Source organism: Halichoerus grypus, chromosome 9 (genome assembly GCF_964656455.1).
Source record: "Halichoerus grypus chromosome 9, mHalGry1.hap1.1, whole genome shotgun sequence".
Taxonomy (NCBI): Eukaryota; Metazoa; Chordata; class Mammalia; order Carnivora; family Phocidae; genus Halichoerus; species Halichoerus grypus.
Window position 1 is genome coordinate 60,249,784 of NC_135720.1, and position 22,535 is coordinate 60,272,318.

Consider the following 22,535-nt stretch of genomic DNA (forward strand, 5'->3'; position numbering starts at 1 on the left):
TTATTGTCCTCTTTATCTTACTATGCTCTTCCTCCTCCTCCTCTTTCTCTCTCCTCTCTCTGTATGCACTGGAAGAAGAGTTTTCCATCTTTTGGGGGGTTCTCTCTCCTTGAAGTGGCCTTCTAAAAATCTCTCTGTCTTCTTTCGTCCTCCAACACTCTTTACTGAAGTGTGTCTTCCCAGATTAAAAAAAACATTTTAAAGCACCTATTATCGTCAGGCATTGTGAGCAAAAACAGACACACTGCCTGCTCTGTTAGAATTTACATCTTTGCTATAAATTCTTAAAGAAGATCCTAAGTAAGTAAAAAAAAAAAAATAGGTATTTTCCCAGTGATAAAGGAATAAAAGTTTGGAAGCACTGAGCAACTTTTTTCCCCCAAGAACACTTCAGAGCATACAAATCTGGATTGAAATGAATTATTGGCTCATATTGAAGTGCTGTTGACATGAAGACAAATATTTAGGCAAGTTATAAACTGATGTGTGAAGGCCACGGCAGTATCTTAACTTCTCCATCTCCTCTCCCGGCTTCACTCAGAACTGTTTTGTGAAAATGTCTCAAACTGCTGCAGTAGACAGTCACACCAAAGGCAGGTTTCCAGGAAAAAAAAAATAAAAGAAAAAGAAAACGTGGCAGCAGCTTCTTTGCCACCACTGAGATGAATGTCGGTCTGTTATTTATACCCTTGAGCACATGACTCCGTGGCGTGCCTGGAGGCGCGACGGAGCAGGAAGGAAGAGAAGGACATGGGACAGGGCTTGAACACACATGGCTGGGGCAAGGAGGCCTGCAGGCGGGAGAAAGAAAATGTATGCCATTTTCCCTAGGATTCGGTGGGGAGGGATAGCCATTAAGTCAACTTTGCTGGCTAAATTCACATCCCCGAGCTGAGATGTATTAAGGGTTGCCGTAATGAGGGGTTGGCTCGAAGATGACAATCATTAATTCATGAGTATTTATTGGCCACCTTTGTAATAGATGGCACCGAGAGTTACAGAAGAGCAGAAATCCAAATGAGGAGGTAAGGGTGTGTGTTTTCTTCTAGCTGCTTGCCACTGGTTCCTTCTCTGGGTGGGAGGAGCTGCTGTTGCCTGGCTTGGGGACACTGACATCTTGGGGAAAATGCTTCCCTTCCCTGTGGTTTCTCTCTATGCCATTCTGGGACTTCCTCTCATTGGTCGTACCTCTAGAGAGTTAAAAAAGTCATTTCTGGAATGAGGCTGCAGATGCTGTGATGTGGACATTCCTTAACCAGAAAACTGTTGGGATCTGGCTTCCATCTATTGGGGGTTCATCCTGCCAATGGAAGTACAGGGGACTTTTCTTAAATTGAATTGAAGGTGTATATGGGGCAATGGTCTCCAACCTGGCTGTCTACCGGGATCCCTGTAAGGGCTTTTAAAAATATGCATTTGTGCCCTATTGCCACACCTTTGACTGAGTCAGAATTTTCAGAGTTACCAGAATCCTGAATTTTCAAAAGCTCTCAGGGTGAGTCCTCTACAACCAGTCCTTGAATGTGCTGGGGAAGAACTAAATAGCAACTCGTACTAAGACTATGTTGTTGGACTCTATAAACAGTTCGCCTTCTGAATTTCGATTAATTGAGCAACGATAACTTAAACATCTACCAAGTGTTGTATGGGAGTCACTAACAGACATGGTTACTTTTCTAAATGTAGGTTAACACTGTTTAGCTGCTCACAAATACAGTAGTCCCATATTACCCACAGCTTTAGCTACTTGAGAGCAGTGGCAGATGCTCCTTTCGAGGTATTGGCAGAAGGTCAATAATAGTCCCCTGCTAAGTCGCAATGCCTACATCATTCTCTTTACTTCATCTCATCACGTAGGCATTGTATCATCTAACACCATCACAAGAAGAACGGGAGCTCAGTATGATAAGTTATTTAGGGAGAGAGAGAGAGACCACATACACATAACTCTTATTACAATATATTGTTATAATCGTTCTGTTTTTATTATTAGCTGTTGTTGTTAATCTTGTACGGTGCCTAATTTATAAATTCAGCTTTATCATAGGAATGCATGTATAGGAAAAAGCAGAGTATATATAGGGTTCCATACTGTTTGCAGTTTCAGGCATCCACTGGGGGTCTTGGAATGTATCCCCACGGATAAGGGGGGGACCGTTGTATTATCTTCTTTAAATGTATTGTTTTAAGATTTTATTTATTTATTTGAGAAAGAGATAGAGAGCACAAGTGGTGGGGAGGGGCAAAGGGAAAGGGAGAGGAAGAAGCAGACTCCCTGCTGAGCAGGGAGCCCTAAGCAATGTGGGGCTCAATCCCAGGACCTGAGCTGAAGGCAGACGCTTAACCGACTGAGCCACCCACGTGCTCCCGTATTATCTTCTTTAATGATTAAAACAGCACTAGGCAGTAAATACTATTATTATCCCATTTTGCCGATGGAGGTGCTAAGGATTATGCCAGTTAAATATCTTGACTAAGTCATGTCAGAATTTGAATCCAGGTCAGTATAACCCAAGAGCCTGAGCTCCTAACCTGTCAGCCTACTGAATTTCTGTGCGTTTAATAAAGATGAGACTTAAGAGGAAACACTGTGCACTACTGTGTGGCACATCATTTAAACAACTGGAAAAAATTACTAGCTTTCTGAGTAAAAAGCTTTAAGTGGACTACTTTCTGAAGTTTTTTTTAAAGTTAACTTAATCAGTGAGCAATGTGTGAGCTCCATTCAAAGGTAAGAATGCAAAGATAAAATACTGCTGGATTCAATATTTATGAGTATAAATAGAAAGTTACTTATTTACATAGGTAGATGTAAACATAGCCAAATATAGACATCTATGATTTTTTCCTCAGTCAAGCTTTCTTAGAATTCCTACTCTGATATATTTTAAGTGATTTATATTTACATCAATGCTGTGGTGATGATGCACTTCAAGGCTCGCAGCTTTTAAGGTATCTTCTAAATTTGCATGTGTCCAATAAAAGCAAATAACAAAATGACCTTGATGCAAATGACATATTTTATTGAATTATAAGAAATAATAAATGTGACCACAGAGGAAGTTCCCTTGACTATTTGTGCTTTTTAAACTTATCTACTTTCAGTACCTAGCCATATAAAATAAATGTTTTCATATAAGATAAGCTGTTTGCTAACAATTCTGGTTTGGGCCCAAAAAGAGGGTGCTAAAGAATTAAAGAAGCATTTACAACAAACCCATTGGAAACCGATAATATATGTCACGGTCCAGGATGCTCCTTAACCTGTTTTCACCAATTTAATCACAGTGTGAACTCTGAGCAAGTTACTTAACCTCTTTGTACTTCAGCTTTCTTATCAGAAAAATAAGGTTGATAGTGGTACCCTTTTCTTAGGGGGGGATTGAAGGATGGAAAGAAATAGTAAATGTAAAACATTTCAACAGTCTTTGGCATAGGAAGCACCCAATACAGTTGGCTCTTGTTAATTCAATTCAGCAAATATTTACTGACTGCCAGTCATAGAAAACAAAAGCTGTCCATCTTGTGGATAATAACTGTGTCACGTACTAAGCCACACACTTTCTATGTACTCTCTCATTTAACCCTCACAGTAACCAATAGAGTCAAGATGCTTTTTAGCCTGTTTTATAGATGAGGAGACTGAGGCCTAGAGAGGCCTCAGGTAGAAGAGCTCCCAAGCCCAGAGCCGGCTCCCCTGGCCACCACGCCCTGAGCTGGGCACTGGAAGGCCACTGTGAGCCTAAGCCCCAGGATCCCTTGCCCTTGAGAGGCTACAGTCTAGAAGAGAAGACAGCCATTAATCAAAAATTACCAAGATAATTATGGTCTGGCCCTTCTCTGAGGAACTGACATTTGACCTGACTGAAGAGTCCAGAGGAGTCAACCTGATGAAGGAAGCATGGTAGTCACTGGGAGAATGTTCCAGGCCAGACGACTTTCCAGGTCTTCCCCATGAGGGGAGGCCACCCTTTTCTACTGCACAGTGCCCTGACCTGGGAGGTCCACTCTGCTCAATCCCTCCCAACCCTTCCACATTCCTCTCTAGCAATAGGGCCCCACTACCTGTTGCTTCAGGTGTCCTCTCACTCCAGACCTCAGCCTAGCTACCTCTGCTGTATTTGTTTGATCCGTGGGGAGTTCGGCCATTTTGCCACAGCACATGGTGAAAGGCCAGTGCCGTGTCTTCAGCGTTCTCTTCTCACCCTGCCATCTCACTCAGTACACCCAGAATATGACATTGCACGGGACACATTCAACCAGAGAGTGAGCAGCCAGTCTCTTCTGACAGACTTCAGCCTCTGCAAGTCATGCTCTTAGAGCCTTCCTGCTAACTTGGCAGAAGTGTTGAGGACTGGCAAGAAGGAGGAAAGATAAAACCCACACGAAGCACTCCCCAATGAGTTGATGACTTCTGACTCCGGTGTTCCCTTTAATCCCCATCCCTGTAGTAGTAGAACCAATTGGGCTAATTCTTAACAAGCTCCAAGGATGGTGTTTGTTTCTACTTGCTTTCTGTTTTCCTTATAATGGGGTGTCATCGATTCATCTTTACATCAGTCTTGGGCCCTGAATGTGAGAGAATCCAGGAGAATAAAAAAAAAATTCTAATCAATATCTTGCTATAGCCTACACATTTCTAGCAGTTTTCTGTTCACAGATTTATGCTGCCACCTGATAATGGTGTATGTGTAGGGGGTGTATTTCCTCAAACCCCAGCTTCTGGAACATAGGCCTCCCTGTGGTTCTATAAGTCATCTATCTCATATGTTCATATATTCTTCTGCTGATATTTTTATGTGCTTACTAGTGTCATGTGCTCTTTGGGGAGCAATTAACAAAACAGACAAATTGGCTGTCTCCTTGCAGCTTGCACTCTAGCAATGGAGCAACCATTCTCTACGCAGGTAGATTAGTACAGGTAAGAACATGAAAGAAATTAAGTCTCCCTACATGGCTTGGGCTGTTCCAGATTCTGGTTCTTTTACAATGAGATATCTGCCATTTTCTGTGTGTGTGTGTGCGTGCGCGTGTGTGTGTCTATCTGTCGTCTTTCTCGCTCTCATTGATTAATCCTTAGTCTGTTGAAGCTGTGTTTCTTTCGCCACCTATAAAATCTCTTTCTTTCTAAAACTATTCACTTCCTCTTGACCCACTTCATGGAGTTCAATTTTGATCTCTTGTACCCTGATACTAGAACCACTGGGCTCCTCTGGGTGATTCGTACCTGTTCCTTATCTTTTACTTATCTCCCATCTCTTTGCTCCCACAGCCCGTAGCTTTGCTTCCATTATAGCATTTCCACACTTGAGGGCGGGGGCTAGGTCACTCCTCTTTGTAACTCTTCTGCCTCACACTCACACACACACACACACACACCTCCACCTCCATCACCACCACCACCACTGCCCACGTCACAGCTGCCAACACTACTATCTTTGTGCCTTGTACAAAGCAGGAATTCAACAGAAATGGTTTGAGTTGAATTGTTTATCCATCAGCAATTAACCTTTAACAACGCCCGTGCAGTCTTTTAATAACTCTGGTCGGTGGTATAAGGGCTCCTCCACTCCCAAGCTGGCCACAGGGACGATTCATCACAGATGATTCTACAGGAAGTGACCGACCCTTGCTGCCCAGCTGTCCATTAGCTGTGGCTATTGTAAGAATAAGCAGAGGCCTTCGAATTCCATGTCTTCTCATGATCTGTGAACTCCCGGAAAGATAGATACATAAAGGAGAGGTCTGTTTCAAAAAGCTTTGCAGTGTTAGCCAGACTTTAAAACCTTATTTATTGTGTTCATAATACGTCAATTTAGGACTCATGTTTGGTCAACTCTGCTGAAAAATGTTAGAATTGCAATCTGAGCTTTCTTTGTTGGTTTGAATTTTCCATAGAAGAATTTCTCCTATAATGAAAATAACCAAAAGGGCTTTCATTCATGAAAATATTTGAGGCATCCGAAAGCCTAGTACATGTAGGAGTACTTTTGTACTGGTCTTTTTGAAGAAAATTTCTTTTAACTCTTTTTTAACTCTATCAAAAATATTATGACAGATCTCTCGGCAAATGCCTCTTCACAAATGACTGTAAAATAGACACTAATTTTTAGAAAAGATATTTTCACTGGGAGTGGACAAAAGTGGAGGGTAGATCAAGGTTAATCTCACTAAAAGAAAATAAAGATTAAAAAACCTCCTGGGGTAATGGACTGAAAAAAAAATAAACAATGAATTTTCCAAGGCCAATTTAGGGCAAATTTTCTATGGTAATTTCTGATTAAACAAAAGAATAAAGAGCGAACTTGACATGTCATTTGTTCTCCACATGATTTGGAGACATTGTGACTCATGCTTTCCTTAATTTTATCCCTTGCTACTTTGAAACTCGGCAAAAGGCTTGGTCATGGAGTTAGAGCGTTAGAAGGATAATTCCTTGACTCTTGAGCCGCTCAGTAGTTTCTAGAAAGATGGTCTTTCAGGAGATCCTGCAAGAAAAGAAGTAGAATTTTTCATAACATAGAAGAACGTAAAGGAGGTTTGCACTGGGGATAGAAATGGGTAGAATTATAGTCATTAATTTAAATGGTTTAGAATAGATAGGATTTGCTTCAATTTAAAATGAGAAAACAGTAGATGATTCCCTCATTAATCCATTCAATCTTCTAACAGATATTTACTTTGCATCTGCTATGTGCTAAATATCCATTCATTATGGAAAAAAATAGCCAGGTAGCAAAATTAAACTAACCTATTTTAAAGATCCCATTGTCCTATTACCAGCATATGATTTACCTGGAAGCATGCCATAATCTTCTGTATTAAGGATTCCTAGAAGTTTTTCTAGGGCTAATCAGACTAAAATTCCAACTTCCATAAAACCTATAAAAATTCCATGTTTCTTCAAAGAATCAAGAAAAGTAAAGCAGTGAAGTTGTGTCAGAAGCTGCAGGATTGGTGACTACATTAAGTATGCTCTACAAGTGGTAAAGTGTAGGTCATAAAACAAATGTCATATGGAAACATTAAGATTTTAATAATAAAGTTGCTAATAATTATATTTAAGAGTGACATTCTTTCCTTGCTATCCTTAAAGAGTAAGTCCAAAATAAACATAATTCATTAATTTAGGAATTAAGAGTACAAATTAAAATAGCAATGAGATACCTCTTTGCCTTCTGATCAACAAATACCATTTTACAATGAAAGTGCCTCTTGTTGGCGGGAGTTCTTGATAATAGGAAACCTCAGATAACCATCAGTAGGAGTATAAACTGAAATAATCTTTCTGGAGGGCGCCTGGGTGGCTCAGTCGTTAAGCGTCTGCCTTCGGCTCAGGTCATGATCCCAGGGTCCTGGGATCGAGTCCCACATCGGGCTCCCTTCTCGGCAGGAAGCCTGCTTCTCCCTCTCCCACTCCCCCTGCTTGTGTTCCTGCTCTCGCTCTCTCTCTCTGTCAAATAAATAAATAAAATCTTTAAAAAAAAAAAAAAAAAAATCTTTCTGGAGGACATTTTAATACATATAACAAAAACTTCTAAGATATTCATTCTTTTTGATCCAGCCATTCTACTTCGAGGAATGAGAGCTATGTAAAAAAGATAAATATCCAAGGATATTCATACCACATTATTTATAATAATCCAAAATTGAAACTCATTGAAATGTCCAATAGGAACTATTAAAAATTTAGGTTGCATCTATGTTTTGTCATTAAACATTAAAAATCACAGTGTATAATAGTTAATGCACAGAGAAATGTTCCTCATCTACTGTTAAGTAAAAATAACAAATGATACAGCAGTGGATGATACGCATGTTTCAGTCTGCTCAGGCTATTGTAACAGGACACCACAGATGGGGCGGCTTAAACAACAGAAAGTTATTTCCCACAGTTCTGGAGGCTGGAAGTCCAAGATCAAGGTGCCAGGCAATTTGGTATCTGGTGAAAACTGTTTTCCTGGCTTGCGGAGGACCACTGCCTTCTTGCTGTGTCCTCACACGGTGGGGAGAGAGAAAAAGGAGAGGAGGAGAGGAGGGTGGGTGGGGACAGAGGGGAGAGGCTCTCTGCTGCCTCTTTTTATAAGGATACTAATCCTATTGGACTGGGACCCCACCTTCATGACATCATTTAACTTTAATTACCTCCTAAAGGCCCTATTGCCAAATACAGTCACATTGAGAGTTCAGGCTTCAACATAAGAGTGGGGAGAGGGAGGAAGTAACAAACATCTGGTCGATAACAACATGTATATTTCCAAATATACAACATATATTATATATGTATATGGAAAGAGGCCCGAAGGCTACACATGATATGTATCAAAACATTAACAATGTTTATGTTTAGGTAGTAGGATTGAAGGATTGATGTTTAGGTAGTAAGTAATTTATATTCTTTCTTTCTTGGTGCGTTTCTGTCAATTCAAAGTGTTCTATTAAGAATGTGTAAATATCTTCTCCCATTCCATAGCTTGTCTTTTTGTTTTGTTGATGGTTTCCTTTGCCGTGCAAAAGCTTTTTATTTTGATGTAATCCCAATAGTATAGTTTTGCTTTTGTGTCCTTGCCTTAGAAGAGTTATCTAGAAAAACATTGCTATGTCTGATGTTGGAGAAATAACTGCCTCTATTCTCTTCTAGGATTTTTATGGTTTTAGGTCTCACATTTAGGTCTTTAATCCATTTTGAGTTTATTTTGGTGTATGGTGTTAAAAGGCAGTCCAGTTTCATTCTTTTGCGTGCAGCCATCCAGTTTCCCCAACACCATTTGTTGAAAAGACTGTCTTTTCCCCATTGTATATTCTTGCCTCCTTTGTTGTAGATTAATTGATCATATATGTGTGGGTTTATTTCTGGGCCTTTATTCTGTTCTATCGACCTATGTGTCTATTTTGTGCCTGTACCATGCTGTTTTGATTACTGCAGCTTTATGGTGTATCTTGAAATCTGGGATTGTGATGCCTCCAGCATTGTTCCTCTTTCTCAAGACCCGCACTACTTGCCCAAGTACATTTCTTGCAGAACCCCTGGGATATGTTAAAGTTGCGGAAAAAGAAACCTCTGTAGTTAAGGATTTTAAGGGAACAAAAGAATATAAAAACAAACAGCCACTACCAGGCCAGGAGATAGCCTAGCCATATAAGAGACAATAAATCAGTGGTAAAACTCCCAGTGCTGTTTCAAAAGTAAAGACTGACTTAACGCATATTCTTGAATCCTCTTGGCGGACCGAAACCTCTTTGAGTACTTGAACACCGGACTAACTAGAGCCTGAGAACTTTTGATACTGACCCCTGAAGGCCCTTAAGACTTTAATCAACTAGGACCCTGGACTCTGTTGACTTAGGATGACTTTCGCCCCAATTCCATACTGAATTGTCCTTTGCTGAGCCCTTCATGAAAGAACGTGTGTCTCCTTAGCTTAAGACTTCCCCAATTTTGTTGTTCAAGGGGCCATTGCCCTGGTTCTCCATGCTTGTTGCAAGTAAAACAAACACTTCCTTCCCCCCCCACCCCCACACAGAAGTATTACTTTTGTGATCAGAAAAACACAATAAATAGCGTATGTATTTTTAATCTCATCACCATAGCACGGATCCTCAATGAGCTGACCATGCGCAGAGCAGGCTGCCCATTGTGGAATTGCTTTGGGCAATGTATGCACAGCGCAGTAGGGAACAGCCCGACTTGCTGAACTTCCAAAGGAACCCGTAAGAGATAATACAAAGACAAAGCTTTCATGGGATTTCAAGAAACAGCTACTTCTCCAGGAGGGCCTTATTATAAATGGGGTTTCCGAAGAATATGAAAGCCAAATAAGAATGACTAATGCTTGAGTGGCACTTTTAACTTTTCCAAAGCACTCTCACATTTATTAATTCATTTGATCCTCATAACAACTATGCAGGCAGGGCAGCTATTAGTATTCCTATTTTAACAATGAAGACATAAAGGTAAAGAGCGATTAAGAAGAGGAACCCACAGCACACAATTAGCAGAGCGGGCTCGCACTTGGGACCCAGGTCTCTGGCTCTCCTTCCAGAGCGCTTTCTGCCCGTGCGCCCTCACTCACAGGATCTCTTCCACAACAGAGCCTTGGGGAAACTCCAGAATCTTTTTTGCTCTTATTAAAAGAAAAACGTCCCCCAGCTTTCTTGTGAAAAGAATGAAGCCAAGTAGGGCTGCAAGAAATAATATAATTCAAAAAGCCAGATACAGACTATTTTCACCAAGACTGAAGGCTCTGGTGTAGTACAGGGTTGTTCTGGGCTTAAGATGGTGTCACTTTTTCTACTGATTCCATACAGTTGCTCATTTGCCCTGAGATAGACAGGTAACAGCTCTTTCCAAGTTAAGCGTGGCAAATACTACCGTGGTGAAGTGCTTAAGGACCATACTTATTTAATCCTGGGTTGAGTGACTAGATGTGTAATATAAAATTACACTGTCCTAACCTCTATTCTAATTAAGAAAGGATTTCCTAACTAAGGACGTTATTTTGAATACTAGACAACTTCACAGTTCTACCCAAATGCGGTGTAAGAATATGATTTAATCATTTTGTTTTAAACACGCAAATATGGCAGTTTGAGAGATAGTTTACAACTCTATTTTTAATGAACTGATTTAACTATAGATATTATAACTGCAAATAAAGCACATTTACAAAAAGCTGTTGTCTTTAGAATTGTAAATCTGGCAAGGTTTTTAGCAGTAGAGTCTTAGATAAATAAAAAGTTGCATCTTTTTAAACTGCGGGTGTTAATTGGGCTTTTCTTATCGTCAAGAGAAGTAAAAGCAGATGTTGATCTGAAACAACCACTTATCGTGTGCTGTGGTCCTAAGAGATGGCATTTGCTTTGATGCCCTTATTTGTTCTGATTTATTATCGACCAGATTTACCTGCTGGTCACATACTTATTCTGACTTGGAAATATCATCCAACAATAAGTAATTCAGGAGGTAGCTATTACTAGAAGGGAAGTAGCCAACAAGAATGTCACAAACGTGTGTTGTCAGTGGACTATAGCAGTGTCAAGGTGAGACAAACTAATCGTTTCACCTTGACGGGCTAAATTAAGTAGTGTGAAGAAATCAGAAGACAATGGTGAATAAAATCAGCTGAGTGAATAACTTGCTATTTCCTTGCATAAATAAATTTTTTGTGATGATTAAAGCCTAGTGAACAAGTTCAGGGGTGGGGGTGGGGGAGACAATTATCTCACATAACAGGAGAGAGCATCTATAATTATTTCATGATAACTATTTAGAGTCAAATGGGAAAAGTTATCAGAAGGGTCGTGGTGGTGTATTTATCTAGTAAGCCAGGAATGGCACAATTTGTCATTCTGACTCTGAAAACTTGGATTCATCCCTTTCAAAGTGAGAAAAAAATATTATACGTGCAGTCATTTAAGAGAGGTTCAGGTACAAAAAGAGTGAATAAATGCAAACACCGGAGGCTTTTAGGTCTGAGGCAAGTCGCTGAGGAATGAACCAGAGCAAGAAAGCTTCCTCTCCGCTTCCTCTCACTCTTGACTTTACTCTTTCTCTCTCCTTCATTCCGTTCATTCCACTTCAAGAACAATATTTATGGGGGAACTTGAGTTCCAGGTCCTGTGCCCATGGGCAGTGACCATGCCATGGAAACAGTCCCTGCTCTCAGGGGGGGGACTAGTTCTAGCAGGTGAATTTCTTTCTTTCTGTTTTTTTAAAGATTTTATTTATTTGAGAGAGAGAATGAGATAGAGAGAGCATGAGAAGGGGGAGGGTCAGAGGGAGAAGCAGACTCCCTGCTGAGCAGGGAGCCCGATGCGGGACTCGATCCCAGGACTCCAGGATCATGACCTGAGCCGAAGGCAGTGGCTTAACCAACTGAGCCACCCAGGCGCCCTAGCAGGTGAATTTCTTGCTTTAGTTAAGTGCAATCAGAAGACTTTCTGCATCAGATTGGAGATGAAAAGCAGTCCCAAAGCAGCTAAGGAAGGCTGGATAGGAAAAATACACATTATTAGGTAAAGTGTTAATGAGAGACAGCTGGCTTCTGGGACTGTCCAGTTTGCTTCTCCTTTAAATGCATATGGATGTGTGTGTGCGGGTACACGTACGTGTGTGTACAGGTGTGTGGGTGTGAGCATGTGAGTGTGCACACATGTGCATGCAGGCCTCTAGTAGACCAGCAGTCAGTACGGCATGGCGTTTTGCAAGTCTGAGGGCCGAAGTCCAGGACTTTAACCATCCTACTTTTACACTACTATTTATTCTATGTCTCAAGTTGGTAATTTTCCATTGCATATGCGTTCTAACAACAGAACTTCCCCACATTTCTTTCTAACTTATATTGTTCCCACTTATGTGTTGACATATGTCTTGCTTTACAAAACCCTTTGGTTGCAACTTTTCCTGCCCACCCTAACTCTTTTTGCTTTATACTTTTTAAACCAGTCCCCATGTTTCACTGAAGCTAGTACAGGGCACATGTACTAGGAACGTTCTTGCTTTTCTTACAGAGACACAAGCCGGCAATGCCACTAGGAATTGTAACATAACACACTTTTCTATTAAAACTACGCAAGGCAGGGTCCTCAGGGTCCTTGGCTCTTGCTTGCCAGAGTTAACTCGGGTTTACTGCTTAGGGCCATGTGGTAAGTGTTGGGACAGCAACTGAACCCAAAGGAGGAACCCAGGACCAGGGCAGCACAGTGAAGGAAGTCTTCCTGGAGGAGGTGTTAACCAAGCTTAGAACTGAAGGATAAGAAAGGAGTTAGCCAGGTAGAAGATGTGGAGGAAATATGGCTCAGCTAGAAGGCTCCATTTTAGAAGTAAGAGAAAGTGATACATTCAAGGAGCTTGTATTCATTTGTGAGAGCTGCCGTTCCAAAATACCAAAGACTGGGTAGCTTAAACAACAGTAATCTATTTTCTCACGGTTCTGGAGGCTGGAAGTCCAAGATCAAGGCGCTGGCAGGGTTGGTTTCCTCTGGAGCCTCTCTCCTGGACTTGCAGATGGCTGTTCTCTTGCTCTGTCTTCAAGTGGTCCTTTCTCTGTGTGAGTGCACCCCTGGTGTATTTTCGTGTCCAGATTTCCTCTTCTTATAAAGACACCAGTCAGATTGGATGAGGGCCCATCCTAACAGCCTCATTTTAATCACCTCTTTAAAAACCCTATGTCCAAATACAATCACATTCTGAGATACTGGAGGTTAGGGCTTCAACATATGCATTTTGGGGGGGACACAATTCAGCCTATAACAGAGTTTAAAGCAAAATTTAACATTATCTGTTCATTGATTAAGGAGAGAACATTCGCATAAATTCAACAACCAAACCACAATGTCAAATATATCAGTATTTTGGGACCCTTCAAAAGACTGAATCAGTTGTTTCAAAAGGAACCATGGGCCATTCTCTTCTCCCCCCCAGATGGAACTGAAAACAATATTCTGTCCATGTGAGTTGAAGATATGGGCTTAAACATTTCAGCAACTTGATAGTAGCAGTCCCTGGAATATTTTGTTAAACAAACAAACAAACATCCCTGCCTTTTAAAAACAGCATACATATTCCCTTACTCTATTGGCACAATACCAGAAGACAATTTTCTTTCGGATCTCTGGGGAAGGACTGACAACACTACCACAAATGATCCTTGTCCCCGCACCTAGAGCGACATCATCACGAAAAGACCTGTTGACCAAGAGTAGCACCGTGCGGGATCATTTTTATTAACATGATAGAAAATTCATGCATGTATAGGGCAGGTGATTGTGTCAGCTTGTAATGAGAGAGGTCTTCCGAGTAAGGTTTGAGCCTCAGGGGCCTATCACTGTGGTCTAATTCCGAGAACGACCTCCGCCTTCACTGTCAAGAGACCTGGATTCAAGTATGAGTTCTGCTGCCTACTGCGATCTTGATGTTGCTCCCGGCACTAACAATCTGTGATTCTATATCCCTCATAGATCAAGTCGTGCCCTCGTATATCATGTCATGTCACAGCTAAAGAGTTAAGGCTGCACTTAGTTGTGGCCCACATCTCCAATCATAAACAATGAGCTGATGTCAGAAAGCTCTCCTCGCATGCCCTCAGCCCTAAGAGCCTGCGGATGGCACTATTAATGGTAGGATGCCTGCTTTTCTTTTCTGGGCCCCTGGGCACTAGGCAGTTGAAACCGTGCAAAACTTGGAAAGCTCTCGCCTGCATGATTTATGGCTAGAGCCAGTTCTTTATTCCCTCACTTTCATAAGCACCAAATTCCGCTAGAAAACTTAGGGGAAAATCTGCCAATCCTGGGCTATTTTGGGGTTTCTTCATCATCTCTTGACCTTTGATTTGACAAGCCAGATAACAAAATGAAAAATGGGCTCTGTAGGCTTGACCATGATTACCAACCGGAGCAGGCAGCACAAGGAATGGGAAACAAAAAAGCCACACCGTTTGGAGGCAAAGGTTCTGAGCTAGCGGCAAAGGAGAAACTCGAGGATTTGGACACAAAGTCTCGATAAAGTAAATTATTTTAAGTATGACAAATTATGTTTCTAGTTTGCATCTATCTTTGTGGGATAGAAATGGAAGCGTCAGGACTGGTATGCCATTTTAAGTGGCCGCCTATATCAAGCACATCTTGAAAGGGTAATTTTGATATCCTTGACTTCTAGGAGATAGTGGCTGTGGAGCCTATGAAATTTACTTGGTATTATTAATATCTTTAAGCTATGCCTCAAAGTTAACATTTAAAAATTTTGCGTCCCAATGATCACGATTTTCTTGCATCGTGTTGTAATTTTGTAGGAACATCAAGGTATTTCAGTATTGTTGACGGTTTTCCATTCTTGCTATATATAACATGTCTAAATTTGAAAGTGAAAGCAAAGTAATGAGGAAATTTGCAAAGCACAGAAATATATTCCATTCGTTCCCTTCCTGAATTTTTCCTTGCAGGTAAGGAAGAAGGTGCAATGTGCAAGTTAATCTATTTAAATGAAACCATAGCTTTTTAAGGTTTGAGGGAAAATATTTTTCAGACATTTACATGCATAAACAATTGCACTATGAAAGCTAAACTTAGTCATACAATCTACCTAGATCTTTAGAACATGCGCATACATTAAACCAGCTCAAAATTAATAAAACTCTCTAAATTATGCATGGCGCAGAGGGTGCAAAAAGTTGATAACAGGAACTGCTGTTTGCCTGGTGCTATGAATTTGGTAATGCACTGAGAGCAACCCTATGGCTATGCACTAGAGAAGATCATAATAAGGTATAATTGTTGCTTGCTCATTTGTTTGAACTCCAAAACTATATCAAATAACACTTAATTATACACATAGAATACCATTACGGCGAAGAGCTCGCACTTGAATAGCTTAGTATAAGTGAGGACATTTAATAATACTTGGCTCCACTAGGTGCAAAAAGATACAAAGTAGCAGCTGCTAATTAATCTGGAGTTCTAGGTTTGCAACCTCAAAAGAAAATCTAAAGAAAATTTCCTGGAGTTTGAATATGTAAAGTTTTAACAGCTCCATCTGGTACATGCCCTCTGATTACCCAGAATGTTGGCTGGCAGTTTGAGGGACGCATTTGATAGCTGGCCAAGTTTAAAGGTCTATTGGAGGTAAAACAATGCCCACCCTTTAACAAGAAAGCCATTGTTCCTTCACAATGAAGCTCTCTGGCTTATTTGAATGTCAACAATTCAGAAAAGTTGATGTTTGGAGCCATCAAATAAAATGTTTTTGTGAAACAGTTTATTATTTCAGTGGTAATTATTTGAATCATTCATGGTAAAGGATGTTTGCTAATGAGAGCTTGGCTGCTGTAAATTCCAGAGAGACTGAATGCTCTTTGTGCTGACAAAAAGACCCAAATCACTGGAGAGCGACTGACTGGACAAATCATTCATCTATGCAAATGCCAGCCGAAATGGTCAGATGCATTTATTACCCTCCTCATTATAGTAAACAAGGCAGGAATCGTGACTGGCAGTTATCAACTTGCCCTGAAGTATGATTTGTTCTCCTACTACTATTTAAATGAGAGGAAAAAAGGCATGCCACCAGGGACTTTGTTGGTTTATAAAAGAGTAAATGTCACATAGCCCAGTGCTTAAAGACTTTTGATTGACAAATGTTTTATTTGACATATCAAACAATGATGGTTTTCATATCAAATAGTCCATATTTGTTAGCAAAAATCTTAACCCCTTGAAGTTTGGCCAATGCTTTTAGCTCGCTTCTGCCAATGCTTAGAAACTAGAACACAGATGGCAAGTTACATTAAAGGCAATACCAAATATCTCTACACATAATGTGCAAAGACCTAAAAATACTCCGCATCGGGTGACAGAAATGACACAGTGTTTTATCACAACACATATAGTGTAAAATGTTCTTCTGAACTGATAATGCAAATTAAAGTGATGTTGACCTACTTGCACTTACTAAGTATTCTTCTGCTGTTTAGTGCAAGATAAGCTAAACATTAAAGAATTTATACAGCATATGTCACAGTGAAATCTAAATTGTCTGGTGTAACTCTTCTTAAATGTCACAACAGTGTCACAACACGCTCAGGGTTTCAGGGCTCACACTTAAAGCCACAGTACCCTCATATAACCTCTTGTTCTCGTGGGCTCAAAACTTTTCCGTCCTTATTTCCCGTCACTGGAGTCCTGTACACTTCATTTCCGCCAGATTACTATTTACAAGCATACCTCAGAATACAGAAGCATGCCAGGCAGATATGCGAGCCTATGGAATTTGTCATCCAGGTTGTGACTTTGCTAAACATCATATGACAACATGCCTTCGAGACACGATGATGCGTTCCTACACACGCTTTCCTTTCCTATATTTTAGGCTGTCACCACTGCTGGAGTCTAAAGCCTCTTCTTTCTTAGAACCAAGATGGAACTGTTCGTTTTGAAAAGCTAGAAAGTAATCACTAGAGGAGGTTCTAAACCAACCCCAAACTATGGTATGTTTTCCTAGCAAAGACAATCCAAAGTTTCATAACCCTAAGCTAGGGGTTCTCAGTCAATGACCCCTAGTTACATAGTCCAGTGCTTAAAGACTTTTGATTAAATTTTGACTTAACTGTTAGTTAAGCTGACATATTTTTAGGCATGTATGTTGTTACCCTAAACATAAAAATAAAGGAAGCCCTTTTCACTGACAGAACTTGAGCATTCGAATGAGCGTTTTTATCAGAAGAAATAGTTGTATTCCTCCTTTAAATGGAGGACTGTGAAAGTGGTGGTTCTCAAGTAAAACCATATCATCTGGGATCTAAACTCACTCCACAGCAACACTTCCACTTTTGTAATTGCCGTCACAGAAGAGAATGTGCTATTGGAGAACACCGACTCTCAGTCCTGCTGTTTCTTTCTATGTGGAGGGCCATCCATTAGGAAGCTCAGCTTCTCTCTGCCCTGTCACCGGGTGGCTTCTCTGGCTGGCGCACTTGAGAAAAGCCCAAGCTCTATCCTCTGCCTATCACTTGAGGATGCATCTGCCTCACTTCCTGGAGAAACTGTGAGCTCCAATCTGCCGCTGGAGTGGGAAGGTGAGATCTCCAGCCACTCCTAAGACTGAATGACTAAATGTGGGGGCAGCATGGGGACGCCCATAGTTGCCACGTACCAATGCCATAGTCTTCATAGTTTTTTCAGAAGTTTGATCCCCTTCCTCTTGACTCCTTTATCTGTCAGTTGGTTCAAAACTTGGGGGAGCAGGAGAAGTATATTAATATTAATATACCATGAAATTTGTTTCATTGATAAGATTTGGGGAATACATTTCTTCTGAACTAAGTAACACAAATACATTAAGAGGCTGGACTCGACTGGCTCTGGTAAGTTCAGCGACGCCAGGGTTGAACAAAGTAGAGAGGGCCACAGTCACACACAACCAGCTTGCCTGGGGAGGGCTTAGTCAGGGCAGCATGGGAGGTGGGGGAAGCCCCTTCTGGCAAAAGACTTTCCAGAAACAGCACTGCTAGGCCACCACCCAGAAGGGGAATAGGGCAGAGGAAGTCCTAAAGAAGTCAGGGGAAATCAGAGTGAAGGGCTCTGATTAGGTGCTGTGGTTCAGCAGTAAAGGGTGGGGGGGGGGGGTTCTGGGTCAGAGAACTCTGAAGGGCAACAAGGACTTGCCTTCTTTTATAGCCACAGGCTTTGTCTTATCTATGCTTAGCAGATACTGGGTGCAGTTTCACAGGGTATGTAAAGTAGGTAGGCTCCAAATGGCTAAAAATATGTTTATTTGGATTCTATGTAAAGCAATTCGATGTGTGAACACTTGAGGTTGGCACTGGCAGGCTTGGGGCTAAAGGTCTTAGCCTGCTGTGAGGAAGTAAATAGCCACGGGGCCATTTTCGGCTAACAGGGGCTGTCTCTGGCTCATAACTCTAGCTCAGTCACATTTTGTTTCTGTTGCATGTAAAAAATGTCTCTGTAGGACTAAGGCACCAAGCTTTGTTCTCTTACTGCACAGAAATGTCTCTGGGAGTGGGAGTTTTGGCCTTAAGGAGTAGGGCGCATTAAAGGCCTGAAGTGAAGGTACTTTTCCAGTCAAATGAAGACCGAGTTCTGAAATCACTCTAAGCACCTGGCTGCTCATTTCCCTTCCCACTGGGGGCTCTAAAGCACATTTCTTGATGGAAAGCTTCCTGAGGGCAGGGAAGCCTTAGGGATTGGAACAGGTCTCTCCTCTTCAAAGCAGTGACTTTTGCCTCAGCTACAGCTAGGGACTTCACTGTTTTTCTCTGACACTGAGCTTATCTGTGTGAATTTGTCAAATTGGACCTGGGTTGGACCAGCCATGTTTCTTATGCTGCTTGTTGGTTTGCAGGGCCGTAGCTGCTCCTTGCAAGAAATAACCATCTTTGCTGCGGGGCTTTTGCCGAAAAACATTGTCCCATCTTGCATGGCAATTGCACTCTACTGCTATTGATTGATGATAAATGGGATATGTGTTGCTGTTCTGGTTTGTTCCCCAAATATATCCCCCAGTTTCTAGCTACAAGCTTGTCTTCATCCAGGTGCCTGTCTATTGGAGCTCTACCCTCTGAAATGTTCACGAGGTCATCTCTAGATGATAGGATTATGGGCAGTGGGTTATTTACCTCTTTAGCCTTGTTTATGTTATCTTTATGCTTTTCTATGTTTATTTTATAATTGGGAAAGGACTATAAAGTTATAATTAGGAAAATAGATTCAAACAACATCATCAGTTACTCTTTGGTTTTTTTTACGGCTTGTGAGATAACAGAAATACATATATTGGTCTCTGCTCCCAGGTCCCGACAGCTCCTAAAACCCTCATAAATTCCTAAGTGATAAGAACACTAGGAGCATCTTACTGAGCATCCTACTGAGGTGACTGTGGGTGGGCTCCTGGGTGGCTCCTGGATAAGGACTGGTCACTGGAAAGACCAAGCCTTGTTTAGACGCTGGGAAAAGCCATGATTTTCAGCCCTGCTCCTCATTCTCCAGGGAAGAAAGGGGCTGGGAATGGAGTTAATGATTGATCATGCCTACAGAAGAAGCCTCTACACAATCCCAGTAGAGGTGGGTTTGGAGAGCCTCCAGGCTGGCAAACACATTTATATCCGAGAGGGTGATTCACCCCCAGCTCCACAGGCACGGACGCTTCTGAGCTCCGGAGCCTCCCAGACCTCACTCTGTGTATCTCTCCATCTGGCTGTTCCTCTGTATCCTTTATCACATCTTTCAATAAGCTGGTAAAGGTGAATAAGTAAGTGCCTCCCTGAGTTTTGTGAGCTGCTCAAATTAATTGACCCCAAGGAGGGGGTTGTTGGACCCTGCAACCTATAACCAGTTCGTCAGAAGCACAGGCAACAGCCTGGACTTGCACCTGGCCTCTGAAGGAGTGGGGGCGAGGGTGAGGGAGGGGAGGAAAGTACTGTCTTGTGGGACTAAACCTTTAACCTGTGGGATCTGGGATCAGACACTACCTCCAGGTTGATAGTGTTAGCGTTGAGTTAAATTGTAGGATACCCAGCTGGTGTCCCAGAGCATTGCCTGCTAGTGTGGGGGAAAAACCTCTACACATTTGATGACCAGAGGGTCAGAAGTAGAGTGTTCTGTGTGAGTAGTAAAGGAGACTCACAAGGGCAGAAACTCGTAGTAGGGAAGAACTGGGTTTCTCTCTGCTTAAGAAGGTAGGACACCGAGTTTCTCCAGTGCACTGTTGAACTGTGTTTCATCATTGTTGATCTTATTCCTGGACCTGCGCTCTTCTTGTGGTTGCAAGCTGGCTGCAAGTGCCCTTGGGGCATAGTCTTCGTGGCTCATGCCCACCAGGGAAGTATGAGAATATTTGTTCCAGCGTTCTCATGAAAAGTCCTGACATTCACTCTGATTGGACCGGGTGAGGTCACGAGCCCACCTTTGAGCCAATCACTGTAGTCATGAAATTTACATATTGATTAGCTGAGGCTTGGGTTTACCCCCTAGGGTTAGGAGAGGTCTCATCTGACCTCTGATAAGAGAACTAAGAGTGGAGGAGAGATGCATCATTAATCAAAAATTATCCAAGCAAGCAGTGGACAAATGTCTACTCTGTCTTTCTGGCTACCTTCATTTAAAATGACCAAGAGAATATTTACTGAAGCCACAGTGTTGATTAGCAGTCCTATGACTCTCTCAGCCTATGCCTGATTTACCTTTCCTGTGTTGGCTACTATGACTTTTGTCATGGAGAGTTTAAGTGTGATTTTATTTTCTAGAAATTTCCTATTGCTTAGTGTATAGTGTCTTGAATCCCAGTTGTAGGTTTGTTTTTTTGTTTGTTTGTTTTCCTATAAGCCTTCAAAGCATAGAACACATATATGGTCAATCTAACTTTTTTGGAGGACTAATTAACAAGAGTGACAATGTAATCAACAATGGTAATAAACTCTTTAAAATCTAACAGTGACTTTTCTATCCTACATATATCTTCTAATAAATCATGATAGAAATTTTAGGTCACATTTGGAATATTTGCTAGAAGTTTTGACAAGAGAAGGAAATGCCCAAATTATTAATATATCAAATTTAATGAGGTTAATGCTCAGAAAAATTAGCACATGTACTCTAGATGCTTCTAGAACTAAATTTTTTTTTTTTTTTTTTTTTAAAGATTTTATTTATTTATTTGAGAGAGAGAGCACATGAGATGGGGGAGGGTCAGAGGGAGAAGCAGACTCCCCGCTGAGCAGGGAGCCCGATGCGGGACTCGATCCAGGGACTCCGGGATCATGACCTGAGCTGAAGGCAGTTGCTTAACCAACTGAGCCACCCAGGCGCCCTAGAACTAAATTTTTAAAAACAGCAACTCATTAAAGTGCATATAGAGTCCTGTAAAACATAGAGACCTGCTAAGTCAACTTTTGATAGACCTACACTGAGAGACTGAATGTACAAACAAACAAAGGCCAAGCCATATGTAAAAATAAAACTCTGACCCACAATGTGCAGCAACCAGCCCAGGAAATGAATCCATGACCTCCAGTAACTAGCCTAGGAAGTCAACCTGCTGTAAGTCAAACTTGTGGAAAGTCAGACCACTATCGCTAGCAACTAATCCAGGAAGCCAAACAATAATGTTCATAACAAAATGGCCAGGACTTGATTAATAACTGACAGGTTCCCTAATTCTTGTCTCTGCTCCCAACTAAGGGCCAACGAGAGAAAACCAGATATGCACTCTAAACCACTCACTTAGGATGCCCCACCTCTAGTTAGCCTATCTACAGCTTCCCCATGCCAACAGTCTCCAATTAGAGTACACTTAAAAGTTCTCTTCTTTCTACTATAAAATTTTCCCACTCCTCTGCTTGCCTTCGAGTCTGCCACAATGCAAGTGATGGTGGCTGACTCCCTTGTGATCTCAAGCTCTGAACATATAGCCCCTGTTTGTTCTCATTTGGATGGTCTTTGTTTTTTTCTCTCAGTTAACTTGAGAAGTCACCTAATTGTCTAATATGCTAATGCATGTGTCCTATAATGCTTTCTACGCATGCAATGAAAACTGTAATTGTGTTCACTGAACTAGAATTTTTCAGTTGCATAGTATCAGATGTTCTTAAAATATTAATTAATTCTACCAGGATCCTCACACTGGTATCTCTATTTTACAAATGGAGTGACCTAAAACTGCTAAATTGAGTAACCTGTAATAAATGAAAGGCAGAGTTAGAATTCAAACTTGACATTTTCGTTTCACAACTGATCTTTAAACAAACATATAATAGGAATTGTAAGAGAAAAATATAGCTAGAACTGGGTTTCATTTTTCTTAAATCAAAGTCTGAGGAGAGACAAGATTGAAGTTTATAAAATAAAGAAACGTATGTTTACCATGGGCATCCTCTGATATTTGAAAGGCAACACAAGGACAAATGAAAGAAATCGCTATTTTATTTGGTATAAAACATATTTCTTAGTTGCTGTGTTCTTTGGACTGGTAAAGGATAATAGGCAAGTGGAAGAATTGTGTAGTTAAATGAAAATCAAAGGCCTAAATC

The 22,535-nt window shown here is 41.2% G+C and overlaps 1 protein-coding gene across 1 annotated transcript in view; it reads left to right on the forward strand.

The window, feature by feature from the left end:
* Positions 1-893: 893 nt before the first annotated feature.
* The window catches only part of FBXL4 (F-box and leucine rich repeat protein 4), a 123,054-nt gene continuing 101,412 nt past the window's right edge, over positions 894-22,535 (forward strand). Inside the window, exon 1 of the mRNA XM_078054963.1 lies at positions 894-1,025. The gene's annotated coding sequence lies outside the window, so the exon portion shown is untranslated. The remainder of the gene's footprint in view (positions 1,026-22,535) is intronic.